The sequence below is a fragment of the Lygodium microphyllum genome, chromosome 4 (genome assembly GCF_053477565.2).
Source record: "Lygodium microphyllum isolate KBCC chromosome 4, Lygodium_microphyllum_v1.1.10, whole genome shotgun sequence".
Taxonomy (NCBI): Eukaryota; Viridiplantae; Streptophyta; class Polypodiopsida; order Schizaeales; family Lygodiaceae; genus Lygodium; species Lygodium microphyllum.
In genome coordinates, this window is record NC_141138.1 from 91,078,876 (window position 1) to 91,089,737 (window position 10,862).

The following is a 10,862-nucleotide window of genomic DNA, read 5'->3' on the forward strand; positions in this document are numbered from 1 at the left end:
TAGGTGTGACAAACCCCCCTAGAATGAATAAATCTTGAATGTGTGCAGAAGTCTTCAAACTTCTCTCAGAAGAGCCTCCATAAAAAGATATTTTGCATTGTTATATGTTGCAGGTATGTAAGTCAAGGCTATCTCCCATGCATATAGCATCTTGTTGATATGTACCTCGATATTCTTAGTACCATGCGTAATATATAGGATTCTATGCAATCAACAAAATAATCTAGCTATCACTGCATGTAATAACAAGAGATGATAATATAGCACCAACATTTTCCAAAAGATATCGTAGCCACAATGTTGCAATAGCTGTAAAGGTTACTGCATTGTACCAAGCTTCACAACATGTAGCAACTATGGGGTACTTCATGTTGAATCATATCAGGCATAAAATCATTGCCATTGCCTAGTGTTATAACATCATGCCTAGTCACTATATCAAAGCAAATATGCATGATATGTGAAATACATGCTTCACTGCTTGCAAATGTTACGTATTTGGTTTGTGTATGGCTCTCTCTCCTCAACCAACTAAGAACATATTGTATACTAAGACAAATGTGGTGTAAATAAATTGGGAAACTTACTAATTGCTACTATCGATTGGCATGAAAGTGTCAAAACTAGCTTACAATCCTCAAAGTGGAAATGATGTGTAAAAGTTCTCCAATGTAGTTGATCTAATGTCCCTCTTACATGAGCAAATTGGTAAAACCATCATCTTAGATATCACTTTGGAAGGAAACACACATGAGTGAGAAAAAAGGAAGAACAAAGAAAGATACATTAATATCTATTGAGGCCAAAGTTGACCAATTAGAAATGAGCATGATGTATAACGATGATTGTCACTAAACATCAAAGTGTGATATAGTAAGCTATGATGAGTAATCGCAATATACATTGCAAATGGAGGCTAAAGTGGTATACATGAAAGGATATTGAGAGTACAATAGAGGGATAATTAGGGGGAGGGGGTGATATGTGTAGTTGTAGCGAGGGGTGAGGGTGGTATGTGTGGAGTTGTATACAACTAGCTATGTACCTAGGTATGAAGATATAATAATCCCTAGTTTGACCTAATCAAAATTAGTAGTGTCACATGGAGAATAGATTATTTCTAGCTAGAAGGTAGAAGTGTTCATATGCTAGAGCCTATTGACAATAGCACAACTAGAAGGGACAAATGCTAGGTGGGACATAAAGACAATCTCCCTCACGTGCCTAGCTTTGGGTCTCCATCAAGTCTCCACCTTCACATTTATAGTTCATACATTGCCGAGACACAACAAACTCTCAACCACTTTCTAGGAAGAATAATAACACACCTAGGAAGAATGTAAAATTCTCTAGTTATAACTAGATAATTTTTCCATCATGAGTCTATTCTAACTAGTAAAGCCCTTTTCCTAGTTAGTATCTAGAAAATGGCAATTGTATCTAGCAAAGTTATCTAGCAACTTATTGTAAAGCTAGTAACAATATCAACCTGACTGGAAATTTTTAGTTTTCACTAGTTATACCTAGCAATTGCTATCCTCTAACTCAAAAATTATAAATAGTCTTTCAAGTTTTGGAAACCTATGATTTTGTTAGGTATAACTAATAAAGGAATATTATTTGATTATAAATTCATGTTTGTATAATACCTACTTACAACTAAGCTTTTCACACTTACTTGACACAACATCAAGATCCATTAGTGTCAAGGTAATTATGGTGACCAAAAAAACATTAAAGTGAAGACCTCCACATGAATATTAACACAAACTGCGCATGTGGCCTCAACTCGGGGGGGTTCACTATATATATATCTATATAACGTGCGTTCATGGCCTATTTATAAATATCCTAATCTGTGAATTTTTCTTGAATAAAACACAACCCTTTTCTATTCAATCTGTAAGTAACCCCTTTATATGACACCCTTCTGTATGTAAAAAATGTATAAAAATGGTGTTTTAAAATCCCCTTATTTTGAGCTCACGTTATATATACATATATTCATGAGTGACCCCCCCCCCCCCCCCCCCCCCCAAGGGCCTCAACAAGAGAGAGTCATGGCATTCACTATCAACATTAACAATGTTGTCCAAAGCACATGGTCACGTTGGCCACGCAAAGATCATGGCCATGTATTCCATCTTTGCAAAGATCATGACTATATTGGTGAGAAAAAAGTAAATTGTCTCAATGGATCAAATAGAAACTCTATAACTAACACAACATTCCTTGATATGGTACAAATGAGACAACAAGTGTAACATTCAAAGTGCATGTCCTCTATTAAAGCCAAGAAAACCACAAAGTCATATTTACTATCATGGAAAGTAGATAGCCATATTGGAAAGGAAAGCACATCACCAAATGCATGACTATATTGGTCATGGAGGAGCACATGGACAAAACAAAACCACCAAGGCAAAGCACATAGCCATCTTGATAAAAATTTAAACTGCATTGCCTATATTATATGGTTATAGAAAAAGAGTGAAATGGAATTCCCATCTTTATGATGATATACATGTCACCTTTGAAAATAACACTAAACTTGTAAACTTCACATCTTAAAACACTAATGTACATCAGGATTCTAGGGATTGGAAATTGCTCTAGCTAGCTCTACATGGAAGCATACAGTGTGATAGATGGAAAGTTACTTCAAGGTTCACTACGAGGTGATACAAATAACAAGAAGGCTACACTTAAAATAACCCTACAAGGATGGAAGTACATTACTATTATAAAGAACTAGTGCTCCAAAATGCAGAAAGGTTCATTGGACATTCTCATCACTCCCAACAAAAATTAACCAATTCTATTGTCTTTGATTAGGTTTTGAACTTTCATAGAAAAGTTTCAACGGAAGTGCATAAGATTCTTGTGAATATCAATTGTAGATGAAAGAATTCAAATACTGTAGAAACTCATGCAAAAACTCAATGGAACATTGAAAGTCCATTGTAATAAGAGGAAAGAGGAATTGAACTCTCTACAAAGTGCCATGTATGTTATCACAACATCCACAAATGGACTCTTTTGTCAATCATGCTCCCTAAAAGTCTACGACATGCAATGAAATTTGTAAGCACAATCCTATTGCTTACTATAGTACACCTATCAACCACCAATTTGTCCCTTCTTATTGCACATATCGTCACCATTATGACACATCCTACAACTCCTCCAACTACCACTAAAACTCCTCCAAGCCTTATAATATCAATAATGACATGAGACCGTATATATTCCAAACTTCTAATGTCATACCCTTGTTCATCAACTTCATCAATCTCTTGACTAACTATCTTGATCTTAGCTTCATAATCACTATAATCTTGTCTTAAAGGTCTCCTACTCAAATGTCACTTATGCATGCAGTACCCCACACCCCCCCCCCCTCTCCTATAATTAAGACCACTCCCCTCCATTGTAAGAGCATGAATGTGGAGCTAAACAGATTCTGCTGTGAAGAAGGGCGACCAAAGAAGCGGCGATGACACCCTTACCCTACAAAAATCTTCTCTTAATTTTCTTCTTTCTCTAAAATCCAAACATATCCTCATCATGCCGCCAAGAAGAGGAGGTGTGGCATCACCCCCAAATGTGGCTACGCTGCGAACATTATCACTTAATGCGGGGCCGAATAATCCTAGCCAAAACCAGGTTCTATAATAAATTAAGAAAATATTTTTTTATTTTAGAAAAATGATAATAATTATTTTATTCTTAAAAGCATGAATTAGAAAAGCTCAATAAATTAATTTTTAATGTTAGCATTTTGGTGATCTTTTTCTTTATCGAATGATAATTTTTTTAAGAAAGAAAGAATTAGTGATAATTATAGCTAAAGCTAGATTAGGTTCTAGTCATTAGAAATAATTAGAAAATTAGTTGTATATATACATGGGATAATAAAGTCAAAAAATAAATAAATAAACAAGTATACTTGAAAATTTTCTAAATTAAAATGTTATGTTAAATATTATGCCCTAAGAAATTTCACATAAAATGTTAAGTCAAAAATCTTGTTAGCATCATATCTAGTTTAAAGCTTGCCAAAGTAATCTATCAAAAAACTAATATATATATGGAATATTAGAATTCTTTCCATGATTAAGCTAACCATAAATTTTAGTATCACACTTATAAGAATGACATTACTCAAATCCTTAGAAATATTAAATATTAATTAAGGATAAATTAGTTAAGTCCATCTCTAAAAGTTAAGTATAGTTCATTGAAAATTGAGTTATTCTCTTGACTAAAAATTAACGGTTTCAATGAGCATTTGAAGATATATGACTTATTTCTATGATAATGATAATTGTTAATAGAATTAAAGACTCCTTTAAATAAGAATAATGTCTATCGATTTGGCCATGAAAAGACTTTCGTAATCATAGACTATCCTAGAGGACATACGAAATATAGATTGTTACTTAGAAATGGATTTCCTAACTCTTGGGTGACAAAACAGATAAATATGAAAGTATAGGAAATGGTTGATTTAGTAAACTTAGAAAAAAATGTCATAAGAAAAGAAGGTAGAAAAGAAAAAAATTAGTTGCTATAATTTTGAAAATTTAGGAAATTGACAAAATAAGTTAAGCTAAGTCTTCCCGTAGAAAATTCGATAGCCGCAAAAAGGAAGAATCAGGGAATGGAAATTCTTAGAAATTAGTGGCTGTCAAAATCAAAGTCATTGAAAAATCTTTTCGATAAAGTTATAACTAGCTTTATAAATTATTGTGTTTTTTAATTGCTCAAGAAATATTGACTGCAAAGGACTGGATAGTTGATGGTTTTTTATTTTTGAAACCTAGATGTGATTGTGATTCTTCACAAATGGAAGGAAATATTCTTGCCCAGATTAAGGGCGATTTTAGTGGTTGACTTTCCCCTTGGGGTCAACTGCTGGAGCTTGAATGAGCTAGATATTTTTTTTTGGTCTGCCTAGAGCCTCTGACTAGTGCCTAGGATGGATGGTCAGGTACGGAAGGTTCCCTCCTATGGCGACACATAACCATGAGGGACTCTTGTCGGAATTTATTTCTAGAATATGTAGACGGAGTAGAAATCCGTACTGTTATCAATGTGGTTTTGCATTGGAGCCTGGAAATGCAGGTTGGAAATGCTTCTCTGGTTTTTGAGGGCGGACACACCTCTGGTTTTGAGGGCGGAATTGAAAATATATAAATATGCTTTCATCCAATGTTTTGAAAGGACTGGTTTCACTATTTTCATGTTGTGAATTAAGAGAGACGTGAAATGAACCCTGTGCTAAAAGGGTAATTAATGAAGCTATTTTTATGTATTCAACAACGTGGTAGTATTATCTATGGATATTAGATCCTCCCATTTTAAAAGCATCATGATGCCATTTTTCACAAACGAACTTGCAAAGTAGAAATCTTAGCATACATAAAACGTTTACAATATACATATCAATAAATTCATATTGGAGACAAGGAGCATTCATGGATAGAGTATCTTTAGATGAGGAGTTCTCAAAGTGGTTTGTGAGCACTTATCAAGCCTATTACATATTTGTTGGTAGAGGGTTTTATCAAAAGTATTTGGTAGAGGGTTTTATCAAGCCTATTATAGATTTGTTTTGGTAGAGGGTATAGTTTGGCCTATTATAAATTTTTTGGTAGAGGGTTTTATCAAGTATTTGTTGAATTACAAGTTGAAAGAAATTGGAAAACATTGTTTAAAGGGAAGCGGGCGAGCAACCTTTCCCGACGAAAGGTGTTCGATGGTTGGGTGGACCCAATGAGTCGGGTGCTTTCCTGAAAGGGAAAAATAGGATAAGAGCCGATACAATGATTTACCCTAGGGTCAAAGTCTTAGAATCCGGGCTGATCACTATCTTAGGGGAACGATGCAACGGATGTGCCAGAACGCGTTAGAGTTCCATGAACCCGAGCCCGTTATACTGAAAAAAAGCATTGCACTCCATGAACCAAGGGTAATGACCCCTTCTCCATTCGGATGAGAATCCTCTTGAAGGACACCTCCAAACATGAGCTAGCCAAAGATAGGATACTATTAGGTCAGCAGGAAACACTCAGGTTGATCCTCATGGGATGAGGCAAGATGTTCCCCTGCGAGATGGACCTTGGGTTGTCTAGACTGATCAAAGTCCATGATCAAAGTCCAAACATTCCAATGGAGTGTGGACGACGGCAGCTAGGAAAGACCCCAGACAACCATCAAACGTTATCGACTATATTTAGCAGTCGGTATGTCACAATTGTCGATCACACTAGTTAGAAGTAAATGGTAAGTGATCTATAATCTACTATATTGTCCTATATTTTCCTATATCCTATGAACCAAAACCATGAGAGTTCTAAAAATCATTACCTTCCTATTGGATCCCACTCTACATCTGTGGCCATGAAGTGGTCAGCTATGGCCATTGTTTCCAATTCATCAACATTCTAGAACTCTAACTGCCCATTGTATGCCTTTAGTCTAGCCAAAATGATAAATCGCCCAATTGGAGACCAATAAAGGGGATTTGCTTTGCTGACCCTCCAAAGTTTTCAACTTTGTTACTCACCCCACATTGTTTGGACTTTTCATAGAGTAGAATGTAACATCTAGCCTAGGTCCATCTCCGTGAATGATGGCAAATTTGTGACCTTTAGGCTCCCATGAAAATGCAATAATTTTGTCATTTTTGTTTTCCAGTTCCAAAACCAGAGAATTGGAATATCTCTCTCCTAGATTCTGAACAGCTCAAATCTAGTGTACGTACTCTTTTTTGTTTTTATGTACCCATCTATTTTCATGGCCATATAATCCTCATTGCTTTGCCAGTACATTTTGCAATCACTAACACTGAACAAGTTCTTTTGTCTGAGCTCCTTCCTACTGGGGATCTGCACTAGACTTACCCCAAAACTATACTATTGTTAATGATAAAGATAAGGGGGACACCCCACTCAACATAGTAGCAAGGAGTTAGAAGAAAAAAATGGTGCATAACACAAAAAACTACCATTCATAATAGGAAGGCACAACAACAATTATGACTTATAGAAACAATGCATCTTATGAAAATTTAGGATAAGACCAAATGCACTCACTCTAGCAAGCTGATTTCCTCCATTTCCTTCATGAACAAATAAAGCTAGGATAGAGTCTGTGGGGTACCAACTAAAGTCCACCACATTGTCTACTCTCAAATATTTCTTATCAAGAAGACCCTGGTCTCAGTCTCATACACACTGATTACATTCTTGCCTATCCAAGCAAAATACTTATCATCTCTGCCTCTTTCCCATCTATAGTAGAAAAAGAAAGCCTCCATTAATCTCAGTTAACTTAAAATGATAACAGAGAAATAGAGAATAAGCAGAGAATAACTATACATGAACACTGGCTAAGAGACACCTGCCACACCCCTGTTCCACCAGTGGCAAAATCATCTGCACTTCCCTTAAATTCTCTAAGCACTTTTCGAGTCCTCACATCATAAATAGTAAGTGTCACCCTCTGGATAAACATATCTAGACATCAATAAACACTTCCACAGACATTTTTCGAAGAACAAATAAAATTCATCAATAACTTGTGTATCTCTGGGGTTGCTTGGTTCATGACTACTATATGTCACGATATATTTCTCTCCTGGAGAGAAGTCAATGAGCCTAGCCTGAAAGAGCAGATCACAAAATTGATAAAAGAGCCAGCATTCATATTTAGCAACATTCCCAACTTACAAACCATAAACCAGAGAAGATAATTCATACTTGAGGATGAATGTATCGCATTATTTGGTTAAAGGTCTGGGCACCACGCCATATAGCTGCACCTTGTCTATGAATTGTGGCAAGGTAAGACCCAAGAGGAGACCATTGCACAAAGCTCTCTATTCTAAAACTGTTGCAAAAGCTAGTTGTCCTTATACAACATGTTCTTTTGCTAAAACTATCTAAACTGCTAAAAATTCAACTTACAGAATAGTGGTAAACACGTTTCCCTAATTTGGCATCATTCCAATAAACTTCAGTCTCTCTGATCCAAACCGAACGACAAAGTGGTCTTGACCTCATTCATATGTCAGCCAAGTTAAAAGATTTTCCTACATACACGTAAATTAGGATGAGATCATACCTGAGCAGTCTAGAATGGTACATATGCACCTGCAAGAGTAGCTACATGCATACCCCAAGAGTAAAAGGTTTGACTTCTAGTGGTGCCCATTCATATGGCACTTTCATATACTTGTCAAATTCATCAAACATGTTGACTGCAAAAACATGGGAATTATCCAATTAGTAGCCATTAGTTTGTTCTCTAGCTGTTTGAGCCTCCTGAAAGCATGACAATTATATAAATTATAAGTTCAAAGACCAAATGTATGATCCAAAGCTGGACTTCTATGTATACCACACAAATAGAAATAAAACAACAATCCACAAATTGGCATTCACATTTGAGAGTCTAGCTAGACCTTAGGCATTGTGTACTCTATAAAAGCATAGCCTTTAGTCCTTTTTCAATTTCTTCATCCATGGGCATCGAAAGGCCATGCTCTCTAATAACTCCAGTTTGACCAAAAATCTTCTGAACCACACCATCAAGATTCTCATACTTTTCTAGAGCAGCTACTCGAAAATTATCAACGACAATCACACTCCCAAATACAAATTCAAATTCATTAATCTCCTCCTCCTCCTCTTCTTCTTCATCATCAATGCACCAAGGAACAAAATTACTTGGGTATAAGGGGGTGTATAAATATTCAATAAAACCAAAGACGTCAAATAATAAGAACTTAGCAAGATGAAGAAATCTCTCTGAGCAAACATGTGGCCAACTTGTACACTAATTTGTTGGCATAGCATGAACTCTCACTCAATATTTCTCGACAAAGTATCGAAGGAGTGTAACACACACATAGACCACAAACCCGCCCAACAGCATAGAAATAGTGCTTGGTCATGGTTGCCAAGAAACACATTTCCTACAAGTAGGAAATGTTAGAAACATCCAAGCATTGCAAGAAAACATTTGGGATAAAAAAAGGGTAGCCACGCGCACCTTTTGATCCTGAAATCTTCACCAAGGGGTAAGATAATGTCATCGAGGTTGACTTGGGAGAAGTCGATGTCAAGCCAGATGCGATCCTCGTGTAGGTCAGGGGCGAGGCGATGGGGAGCTTGCGATGACTCGGTGGGCTACAACACAGCTATGAGCTTAGAGGAACAACACAAAGAGGGGGACAATAGGCCCTCCAACCCAATCCTTATACAGATAGAAATTCTAAGGAAGAAGAGTTTGAAGAGCTTGGCTCTCCAAGCAAGTTTTAGGTATACACATTCTTTGTGTTCTTTTTTTTTCCCTCCAAATTTTCATAATAGAGAAAATTATGTGTGAGGCGGTTTTAGTCATGATGCATGGGCTGACCAAATTTCTTGGCGCCCGTTTAGACATTTGCAATGGTACCGGTTGGGATATTTGATCACTTCTCCATGTTTATTAGTAATCTCCAGGTGTTCTCGAAGAGCCTTGTTAATCTTCTATTATTATTATTATTAATAGAAAGAAGCTTTGGGAGGGGGGACATGTGTCATTCCAAGCCTTCCTTGCTAATGTATTTATGATGGCTTGCATGCCCAACTATCTAAAATAATGTGTGTGTGTGTGTGTGTGTGTGTGTGTGTGTGTGTGTGTGTGTGTGTGTGTGTGTGTGTGTGTGTGTGTGTGTGTGTGTGTGTGTGTGTGTGTGTGTGTGTGTGTGTGTGTGTGTGTGTGTGTGTGTGTGTGTGTGTGTGTGTGTGTGTGTGTGTGTGTGTGTGTGTGTGTGTGTGTGTGTGTGTGTGTGTGTGTGTGTGTGTGTGTGTGTGTGTGTGTGTGTGTGTGTGTGTAATGATATTAGATAAACATATATATATATATATATATTATAATGTAAGGAGTCATCTTCATCTTCATGATTGAGAGGAGTAGTATTACCAAGATCATCCAACCCAGATTCTTCATCTGAAGAGTCTAGATAGCCTCCATAGATGCCCCTATAGTCATCATCGAGTTCACAGAAATTCTCTTCAATGCCATCTAGATGCCACATAGTCTCCACCATAATGGGATTTTCAATGGCAGGCTGGTGAAACCTAGATCTTTCTAATAATGTCTCTTCATCAAGGCCAATGCACATGGGAAAAATCTACATCATTTCACTGAAATTCCTTCATTGACCAAGGATAAAAGGTGGTGTATTAGGGGTATATTTAGGGATGTCTTATGGTAGAATTGAACTAGAGGCAACATGTTCATTGATGGTTGTAGTAGCATTAATAGCTGGTATAGCTTAGAGGTTGTATGCCTCTTCTTCCTCATCCTCATCATCTTCTTCAGATTCCATTTCAAATTTCCAATACACAAGATCACTCATGGAGGGGAAGAATGAGTTAAAGGGTCTTTAGCTGAAAGGGAGTTGATTTTGTGGAGGTTGGATAGGTGGAATTGATTCCCCTCCCCACATCTTCCCCCACACCCATTCCCTTCCCACCCCACATATCCCCTCCCCCCCCCCCCCCCGGCTCCCTAAAATAGTGTGCTGCTGAAAATTTTTGAATAAAAAGACATCTAATGTAAATTTTACATGAGGTGCATTTATAAACCCCTTTTATTTTTGGAAAACTGTAAGTCAACATAATAAAAATACCTTTTCTTTTGAACTCATGTGGTATATTACATGTTCTATAAGGTGACCCCCCCAAGCTCCCCCCATGTTGTTTGAATTCTCATGTTTATTGGCTCTTAAGCCATGATTAATCACTAATCACTAAAGTCACTAGTTCAATTCTTGACTTTTCACAGTTATGCATAAGTGGTTTCGA

General features: G+C 36.8%; 1 pseudogene; it reads right to left on the bottom strand.

The window, feature by feature from the left end:
• Positions 1-6,368: 6,368 nt before the first annotated feature.
• Positions 6,369-10,414, bottom strand: LOC148037303 (eukaryotic translation initiation factor 3 subunit B-like; annotated as a pseudogene).
• Between the last annotated feature and the right edge of the window lie 448 nt (positions 10,415-10,862).